Source organism: Ornithorhynchus anatinus, chromosome 10 (genome assembly GCF_004115215.2).
Source record: "Ornithorhynchus anatinus isolate Pmale09 chromosome 10, mOrnAna1.pri.v4, whole genome shotgun sequence".
Taxonomy (NCBI): domain Eukaryota; kingdom Metazoa; phylum Chordata; class Mammalia; order Monotremata; family Ornithorhynchidae; genus Ornithorhynchus; species Ornithorhynchus anatinus.
Window position 1 is genome coordinate 24,747,390 of NC_041737.1, and position 10,355 is coordinate 24,757,744.

Here is a 10,355-nt window from a genome sequence, read left to right on the forward strand (position 1 = left end):
ATTTATTGAGCACTTATTGTGTGCAGAGCACTGTGCTAAGCCCTTGGAAGAGTACAGTACACAGTAAACAGGCACATTCACTGCCCACAGTGAGCTTCAATTCTGGAGGGGGAGACAGATATTCATATAAATAAATTACAGATATGTACATAAATGCTGTGGGGCTGGGGAATGGGAGATGAATAATAGGAGCAAATCGGGGTGACACAGAAGGGAGAGGAAGAAGAGAAAAGGAGGACTTAGGGAAGATGTCTTGAAGGATATGAGGGGGAGACGTGCCAGGCCGGAGGCAGGACGTGGGCAAGAGGTGAGAGATGAGATAGATGAGACTGAGGTAGAGTGAGAAGTTTAGCATTAGAGAAGCCAAGTGTACAGGCTGGGTTGTAATAGGAGTAAAGCGAGGTCAGGTAGGATGAGGCAAGGTGATTGAGTGCTTTAAAGCCAGTGGTGAGGAGTCTTTGTCTGATGCAGAGGTGGATGGGCAACCACTGGAGTTTCTTGAGGAGTGGGGAAACATGGCCTGAACAGTTCTGTAGAAAAATGATCGTGGTAATAGCATTAATTGAACACTGACTGAGTGCAATACAATCAATCACATTTATTGATCACTTATTTTGCATAGAGCACTGCACTAAGCACATGGGAGAGTACAGTGTAGCAGATGATAAACATGTTTCCTGCACACAGGAAGTTTACAGTCTAAACATAATGATAAGGGCTTGGGAAAATATACATTAGAAGTCAACAACCACATTCTTTGCTCACAGAAGATCATTAAAGTGTTCTTGTCATCTCTTTATGAACCCCTACTTATTTGTGATGCAGATAGAGCCATCTCTATTCTTCAATGATGTGAGGATGGTATATAGGCTCATATTCACCCTTCTGGGATGCTAAGAAGCCTTGTTTGGTTTGCCACAACCTTGTATTTCAGAATAATTCTGATGATTTCAAGTTCTATTGAATGTACAAACAACATCTTCTACTTCCTTTGTCACACAAAACCCAGCATATAGTATTTGATCAAAAATCATGTGACAAATTGAATACTTTTTTTCATTTTAAATAACCCAATCTAAACATTTGAATATAAAAACATGCATAAATAAAATGACCTAGAAAATTGGCCCAATTACTAAGTCTAATCATTCAGATTTTGGAATGAGAAATTGATCTTATAAATTTTAAAACTCAAATTTTAATACATAATCCCTTAAAATAATCTACTGCCCATTTTTTGGAGTGGTTTAATAATAATGCTGGTATTTGTTAAGCGCTTACTATGTGCAGAGCACTGTTCTAAGCGCTGGGGTAGATACAGGGTCATCAGGTTGTCCCACGTGAGGCTCACAATCTTAATCTCCATTTTACAGATGAGATAACTGACGCACAGAGAAGTTAAGTGACTTGCCCACAGTCACACAGCTGACTAGTAGCAGAGCCGGGATTAAGTCACTGACTGAGGGATGCTCAATTAAAAAGTTGGTCTGCATTCATTTCATTACTTCAGTAATTTGATGTGACAAAGTAAGTCATTATTCACATTTGAAATAACAAAATAGCAAATTATTGACTAGATAAATTACCTTATACTGTTGTCATATAAATAGTAATGAAAATAATGTCAGGATTATTGCTATCACAAAACATTATTAAAAAATGGGAGGGCAGTCAAATTGAAAATCCCTTTCCAAAATACTCCTATGTGAAATAATCTGAATTTTAGGAGAACAACAAACATCCAATTCCAAAGTTTAAGATTTGTTGATTGGCTTGTTTGTAATTACAATTCAGAGCATCCCACATGAACTCTGGAACCACCAGGATTTTCCAGCAATCCAGTGGGCTAATAAGGACAATTAGAGGAGCATTAGATCAGGAATTTTTATCTTAGTTAAATGCATTTTGGACTAGCCCAGAGAAAATCTGGACATTTGCCTAGCAGGCAGTGAAGTAACCTGTATTTTAGTCCATACTGGAAATCAGAAACAGCAACTTCTATGCCCATTCATACTTTCACCTTTTGTGAGGTCACACAAGAATCCCCCCAATCATTTCTGGAGCTCGGTGTTCTGAAAATATACCCAGTCACTGGGGAAAATCCAACCATATTTGAGAGACAACTGGAAGTCAGTACAGTATTTTGAGAAAGAGACTGGCATGCCTAATTGGTTACTTGATGGACCAATTGCGGGGAAAGGATAAATTGGAGTTGGGAGAGACAAGAGATCAATAAGGAAATTAATAAGTAGACTCTGGTGGGGGGCTATGGTTAGAGGGATGGAGAGAGCATTTAACAAGATGCTGACAGACGTAGTCATCAATCTTATATAACCCTGCCTGGTAAGAATCCATTGATTAAATAATTACTAACATAATGGGAACTTCATCAATCCATGTTAGCCAGTGAACATGGGTAGGAGCATCACAGTTCCTCATAAATCCCCTCTGTACATACACACACACACACCTTCTTGGGACAAATCAGTAAAAGGATGTGGTTTGAAGAAAAACAAACATGAAGAAAAAAGTGGCTTATTTGCTGCCTTGTATTAAGCACTTGCAACATACATCAGAAGTAGGAGGTATGACCTGTGTCCTTGAAGAGCTTGTGTTCTTATAGGATAAGTGAAATGAATGATTTTGTAGAAAAATGATATGGGCAGCGGAGTGAAGTACAGACTGGAGTGGGGAGACACAGGAGGCAGGGAGGGCAGGAAGGAGGCTGATGTAGTAAGCAACATGGGGTATGATAAATGCTTGTATTAACGTGGTAGCAGTTAGGATGAGTGAAATGGAAGGATTTTAGTAATGTTGTCTAGTTTGAATCAACTTGATATGATGATTATTGATTATGTTGGTTGAGTGAGAGGGATGAGTTGAGGATAATCCCAAATTTATAGACAGTGACAGGAGGTGTAAGTGACAAATACATCATGGCAAAAGGACTATCTTTCTTTGGAAATCATCTGAGGAAGAGTGTTGATTTTGTACAGATATGCCTGCACAAATTGATCTATTCTTACTACCAAAACATCATCCCTAAATTGGAAGAATATGTTCCTCCAATAGAAAGGGCCAGATAAAGATTATCTACCTATATCTAACCTAATATAAAATATAGTTTATTTCCCATCATTGCTTCAGGACATAATTTCAGTACTACATAATCCCAGATGTTATTCCTTGCTTCCTTTAATAATGATAATAATAATAGTGATAAATAATGGTATTTATTCAGAACTTTCCATCTTTCTTTCAAAGTCCAAAGATCCCTACTGACAATTTTTTGAATTCTTGTTCTTCTTAAATAGGTAGAAATACTTCTGCTTATCTCAGCCTAAATAGTAGAAGAGACAACTGAATAAGAATGAAGAATTTTGAACATCTTTTCTTTATGAATCCTGTTTGCAGATTTAAGTGGTCAACATGATTATTTTCAAAGTAGAATACAGGTTTTTGTACCAGGACAACTCTTTCATTTTCCCTCTTTCTCACCTCCCTTTGTTTCCTGGTGAGTTCCGTCATGCTAGTGAGATAGACCAACAGAACCCAAAAGAACACAGTCACAGAAAATTACTTTGAAATGAATATATGACCCACATCACTGAGTACCACATTGACCTTTTCAGCTACACATGCATTCAGCTACATCATTAAATGGTGTCTTCTACAAATATGGATCAACCAATCAGTGGTATTTATTGAATGCTTACTCTGTGCAGAGCACTGTACTAAGCACTAGTGAGAGAATATTACAGAGTTGGAAGAAAGGTTCCCTGCAAGGAGCTTAAATAAATAATAATTTATAACATAAATAATGATTATGGCTTCTGTTAAGAACTTACTATGTATCAGGCTTTATACTAAGCCCTGGTGTATGTAATAATAATAATAATGATGATGGTTTTCGTTAAGTGCTTACTATGTGCCAAGCACAGTTCTAAGACTGGGGTAGATACAAAGTAATCAGGTTGTCCCACGTGGGGCTCACAGGCTTCATCCCCATTTTACAGATGAGGTAGCTGAGGCATAGAGAAGTTAAGTGACTTGCCCAGGGTCACACAGCTGATAAGTGGCAGAGCTGGGATTAGAACCCATGACTTCTGACTCCCAAGCCCATGCTCTTTCCACTAAGCCATGTTGCTTCTCTTGATATACAAGAGAGTCAAGTCAAAAACTGCCCCTGCTCTCTGGGGCTCACAGTCTAAACAGGAGGGAGAATGAGTATTGAATCCCAATTTTACAGATGAGGAAACTGAGGGCCAAGGATGTTAAATGGCTTGCAAAAGAGTCACACAGCAGTCAAATGGCAGAGCTGGCATTAGAAGCAGGTTTCTCTGACTTCCAGACCCAGGATTTTTCCTCCAGGGACCAAAGTTTATGGGCCCAATTGCCTTCTTAAAGCCCACTGACCTCTTGATTGGAACCACAAGTTGAGTACAACACTGGAACCACATATGCAACACACATACAAACACCCACATACACACACACACACACATGCAAAGCCACATACACTTTCTTTATTGTAATGATTGGAAAATATGGGCAGTTTTCCCAAACCATTATCTGCTGTTCTATGTGCCATCACTGTACATATATCTAAGTCATCAAAGATCATTCATCCAAGTCAGCCATAATGTAAGAAGTGGGCCTGGATAGTACCTGAACTTGAAGAATGTGTGTTGCAGAAAGATAAGGTTTGCCCTGCTCTGTGGTTGAGCACAAAAATCTTTTTTAAATATATGGGTGAAATTTCATCTCAATCCTAGACCTACTCTGAAGACTGCCCTCCTGGCAAGTTCTGAGGAAACTCAAAGCAAAGCATTTTATTGACAACTTGCCCTGGTTTTGTGGAAACCTTTCTGAATAGAAATCCCAGGGTACTTAGACTGACAAAGGCCTTCTCAACTCATTGAAATGTTGGTGCTCCTTGGACAAACCCTGACGACAGCTCATCAATCTACAAGTTATTTCTTTGTGAAAAATATACTACAGAATACTAGGGAGACATGACCAGAGGTACTAGAGTGTTTATAAAATATGAATGACTAAACTTTGATGTGAATTTATATAGAAAGAGAAACAATGGTGAAACAATCAGTTTATTATTCTTCATCACATGATATGAATGATTTCAAAAGCTGTAAAATATTGAATTAAAAACTTGTTACTAAAATAAAAAACAAGAAATTAATTGCAATAAAATAGTATTCATCATATTTATAAAACACATTTAGTTCCCTAAATAGTACTTTAGGCATTAAATAGGGATACTTGGGTAGAGTTACCTCAGCTTCATTTTAATTTTCTCATTGACCAAAATAAAATAGCAGTGAGAAAGACAATTTTCTAATGCCTGATTATCCGACACCTCAATTCCTATTTCTGTTGTAATAATACTGAATAACTGTGGTATTTGTTACACACTTAGCATGTGTTAAACACTGGGGAAGATACAATACAATCAAGTGCATTTTCTGTTCCATGTAGGGGAAGAAGAACAGCTATTTAATCTTTTTTTTAATAGTATTTGTTAAGCTTATTCTATGTGCCAGGCACTGTACTAAGTGCTGGGGTAGATACAAGCTAATCAGGTGGGACACAGTCCTTTTCCTATACGGGGTTCACACTCTTAATCCCCATTTAACAGGTGAAGTCACTGAGGTACAGAGAAGATAAGTGATTTGCCCAAGGTCACACAGCAGACAAGGTCCTTCTACTCCCATGCCCATGCTCTGTCCACTAAGCCATATGAAGAAACAGAGACATAGTAAATTTAAGTAACTGTTCCAAGCATGTACACCAGACAAGTGGAAGCACCAGGATTAGAACTCATATAGAAGTCATAGGACTCCCACACTTCTGCTCTTTCCAGTGGGCCAAGCTAGTCCTTGTATCTTAACAAGAAAATAAAAAGCTAGTCATGATGAAGTGAAAATATTTTATCTCAAACAGGGACTATTCACTGGTATAAAGGTTCAATACCTTCCTTTTTTCAATTTTAGGTGAAAATAGTTCTAGGGAATGATGGTTTGAACCAAAATTATTTTTATCATCCTCAAATTAAGAATAGCATTAAAAATGATTGAGATCTCAGATCTTGGTTCTGCCTGTATTAGAGACTGAAGGAGGAGTTCTGGGAGCTGGGGAGATTTTGTGGATTGGGGGAGCCATAGGAGGGGAAGGATCACTTTGTCCTTGATTTTCCTGCAGCCTGCCCAGGAAGGGAATCATCTACTGGTCCCCAGTGAGCTCCTCACCTCTAGTGAGGTGCCTGAGCTTCAGAGGAGGGATGGCGGCAGTGATAGGAGAGCATGAACCTGGAGTATTTCTGGGAATAAAATCTCTAAATCTGTATTTTAAGAATGGAAGAACACCCAGCAGAGGCTAACTGGGACTCTGGTACTCCTAAAGGGACTCCAGGTGCTATTTTGGCTGGGATGTAGAGCAGATTTCAGATTTGAGAAGACAAGCCTACAGCTTGGTTTGTTCCGCAGTTAGGTCCTGTGGGAAGGGAATTATAAATTCTCTTCAGGCTTTCCCAAGAAAGAACAGTGGAAAGCATGCACTCTAAGTTTGTACTACTAAGGTATTTCTTTAACATTACCTACCTGTGGTATATCTGAGACTAAGCATTTTACTTTGCTGCTGTATTTGGAAATGCTATAAAATGCTGCCCAGGCATTTTAAAAGTGCTGACTCTGTGGACAGAAAAGGTCAGGAAAATTCTACTACATCAGCAATAGTGAGGATCCCCTTTGAATGTTTTGAACTCAGGTCCTCCGGGAACCACTTTGGTTCACTCTCTTAACAGATCTTCTTTTGAAGTTCCTGCTATTTATTTTGCTTGTATGAGCCAGAAATTCCTTTAAAGAAACTACTTAAAAAGAGGACTAAAATTGAGTAAGATATGAAAGGTAACAAAATTGAACCCAAGTCTAATGGGTGGTCATTAAGACATTTGATTTGTACTTGGTACTTACTAAGAGTTCTCAATTTGAAGTGCTTTCTTTTTCTAAAGAACTAGCCTTTTAATCTCCACTGAACTGCTGCGAGTGGGGAAAATGTCATCTCATTATTATGGACTTCCCAGAAGCATATTACAGTGAATTAACAAATAGAGGCTCTGTAAATGCTTTGCACACATTAAGCGCTCAATAAATATGACTGAATGAATGACTGAATACTACTAAAATCCTACCATCTGATCCAGGTTTGCTAAAAAAGATGGAATTTTGGCCATATCACAATTCTGCAGACTGGGAAATGATAGTTTCAACTCTTCATTTCAGATTAGTTGGTTGTTTATGCCAAGGTATATCTGGGAAGTTTAAACAGAATGCTCTAATTAATCAAAATCCCAAGTCTATCATTAAAAAGCAATTAGCGACAGCAGTTCTACTCATGTGAGGGGAGACTTGTTTAGAGAAATTAAAGAGAATTAGAACTACTGGATTCTAATAACACATATCTTCCAATAATGTGTTTTGTGATTTAGGGAGTCATTTCATAATTCAATTTACCCAACTGGAAAATAGCAAAATTTGCTTTGGAAGAAATTGTTTCCTTCTTTGCCAACCACAAGTTGGGTTTTTTTGTTTGTTTTTTCCCCACCTGTGAAAAATAAATGCCACGGAAGGGTAACTAAAACATGTAAACATAATAATAGTCATCTTATATTTTCTCAGAAAGGGAACAATGTTAATGAATTTTTATTGAATTAAAATATGCATATGTTTCTCCAATTATCATTGGAAAACATCTTGTTAGAAATCATATGTCCTTTTCAAAATGGAGCAGATACAATTTGGATATTTTGACCTCACTTTGGATTTACACAGTACATTTTTCATACTATACAAGCTTAAAAATACATGTTGGCTTCCTGTTGGATCCTTTTTTCCCTATGATTCCATAAATGAACATTGTCTGTTTAAAGTGTAACCAATTCTTCAAGGAAGGGAACTTTCAAGATGCAGCGAGTCTTTGAAAAACCTGGCACATTTAGTCTGTTTCTAAACCCAGCCCGTAAGCCTCAACATCAGTACATCATCTTATTGATGCTGCTATCCTAGGTGGCCTTGGTGCATTTCTAAGTCAACAGGGAACTGCTGCTTGAGAAGGGTTAGAGGTTGGGAGCATCATTGGATACCAGCTGCCAATCTTTCATTCTCTCGGTCCAATGGTAGACCATGGATATTCTTAATTGGACTGCCTCTTCTCTAAAAGCTAAAATGTAAAACCCTGTGTGGTTTCACAGGGAACTGGATGGAACTGGATAAGTGCCACTGAAGTGGCATTCCTGCCTTTCTGAAGTTCAAAAAACTCTTCTTTTGCTTATGCTCAGACTTTCAATTGGTCAAGAGATGGTGTATTAGCTGTATTCTTTTAATTTATATTTTGTAATGGTATATTTTTAAGTGTTTGATAAGTTTCAGGCACTGTACTAAGCACTGGTGTAGATACAAAGTTATCAGGTTGGACAGTTTATGACTCACCTGAGGCTCACAGTCTTAATCCCCATTTTACAAATAAGTTATGGAGGCACAGAGAACTTAAGTGACTTGTCCAAAGTCACACAAGAAACAAGTGGCAGAGCCAGGGTTAACTAGAATACAGGTCCTCTGCCTCCCAGGCCCATGCTCTTTCCAATTGGCCACACTGCTTCTCATGTATCATTATGTATATCATCTTCATCTTTATCCTCTCCCTCTCCTCCACCCCCTCCTTCTTCTTTTTCTTCCTCTTTTTATCCTTCTGTCCTTCTTCCTCTATCTCATCTTCCTCCTCTTCCTGTTCTCCTCTTCTTCTTCTACCTCCCCTTCCTCTTCTCCTTCTTTCTCCTTGTCTTCCTCTTCTTCCTCTTCTCTTCCTTCTTTTTTTCTCCTCCTCTTATTCTTCCTTTTCTTCTCTTCTTCATCTTCTTTTATTATGTATTAACATCATGTGTATTCTCAAATTATTGTGTGTCATTTCTCTTTAATAAGAGAAAAATATCTTCAATCAATCCATCAGTAGCAATCAATCAATAGCTTCTGACTCTAATATGCACATCAGACCTACAAACCAACGGCACATGCCAATATTAATCACATTTAGCCAGGTAGACAAGGCCAATTTATCTCTAACCATCACTAAGGGAGGATATGATGCTACAGCCCTGTGGTGGACCATTGTGTGTCTGAGTGTTCTTCCAGTGGAATTTTCTGCTGCCATTCAGAAAGATGGACTGGTATAGAGCTCTTCTTCCTTTCTCCAGATGAGGCAGATCACAATGCTCACTAGAACCTTCCTCCTCTCCCCAAAAGGCTTCACCTTCTCTGAGACAGAGTCTGATACTGTCCATAGCAGCCAAAACTTTTCCACATTCATTCATTCATTCATTCATTCATTCATTCATTCATTCATTCATTCATTCAGTTCTATTTATTGAACACTTATTGTGTGCAGAGCACTTTGCGAACTGCTTGGGAGAGTACAGTAGAACAATAAGGGGACACATTTTCTGCCCACAACAAGCTTACTGTCTAGAGGATGAGACAGATATTAATATAAACAAATATATATATATATATATCATATATATACATGCCGTGGGGTTTGGGGGGCACGGTGAATAAAAAGAACAAGTCAGGAGATGCAGAAGGGAGTGGGAGAAGAGGAAAGGAGAGCATAGTCAGGGAAGGCCTCTGGAGGAGATGTGCTTTCAATAAACCCATTGTTGGGTAGGGATTTTCTCTATTTGTTGCCCAACTGTACTTTCCAAGCGCTTAGTACAGTGCTCTGCACACAGTAAATGCTTAATAAATACGATTGAATGAGTAAGACTTTGAATGGGGGGGAGTAATTGTCAGATTTGAAGAGGGAAGGCATTCCTGGACAGAGGGAGGTCACGGGGCGAAGGGTCAGCGGCGAGTTAGACGAGACTGAGGTACAGTGAGATTAGCAATAGAGGAGCGAAGCATGTGGACTGGATTGTTTTAGGACAGTAGCTAGGTAAGGTGACTGAGTACTTTAAAGCCAACGGTCTCTACCCATCAACATTTTGAAGGTAACTGCCTTCTCTATCCTAAAGAAAGGCTCCTGAAGGTGTTCCCCCAAAATGCAGAGGTTGATTATTGCCAAATCATGTACCCAGACCCAGGAGACCAGGGAGTCATTCAGTGTGCTGCCTTATGGTCCTACTAGAGAGATATTTTTACAATCTATCACCTTTCTATGCTGAGCGTGGTACCAATCTGAAGGTATAAACTCAAGTTTCCTCTAAATATATTACCCAGTATGGAAAAGGATTTATTTAGACAAAGCAAGGTAATTTCATTTTAAATTTTAAACCAAATTATACCATT

At 38.6% G+C, this 10,355-nt stretch overlaps 1 long non-coding RNA gene across 1 annotated transcript; it reads left to right on the forward strand.

The window, feature by feature from the left end:
* Positions 1-2,086: 2,086 nt before the first annotated feature.
* LOC114814577 lies at positions 2,087-3,470 on the forward strand. The gene is made up of 2 exons (XR_003762335.2): positions 2,087-2,343; positions 3,315-3,470. It is a non-coding gene; the product is annotated as an uncharacterized LOC114814577 (long non-coding RNA).
* The last annotated feature ends 6,885 nt before the right edge of the window (positions 3,471-10,355 follow it).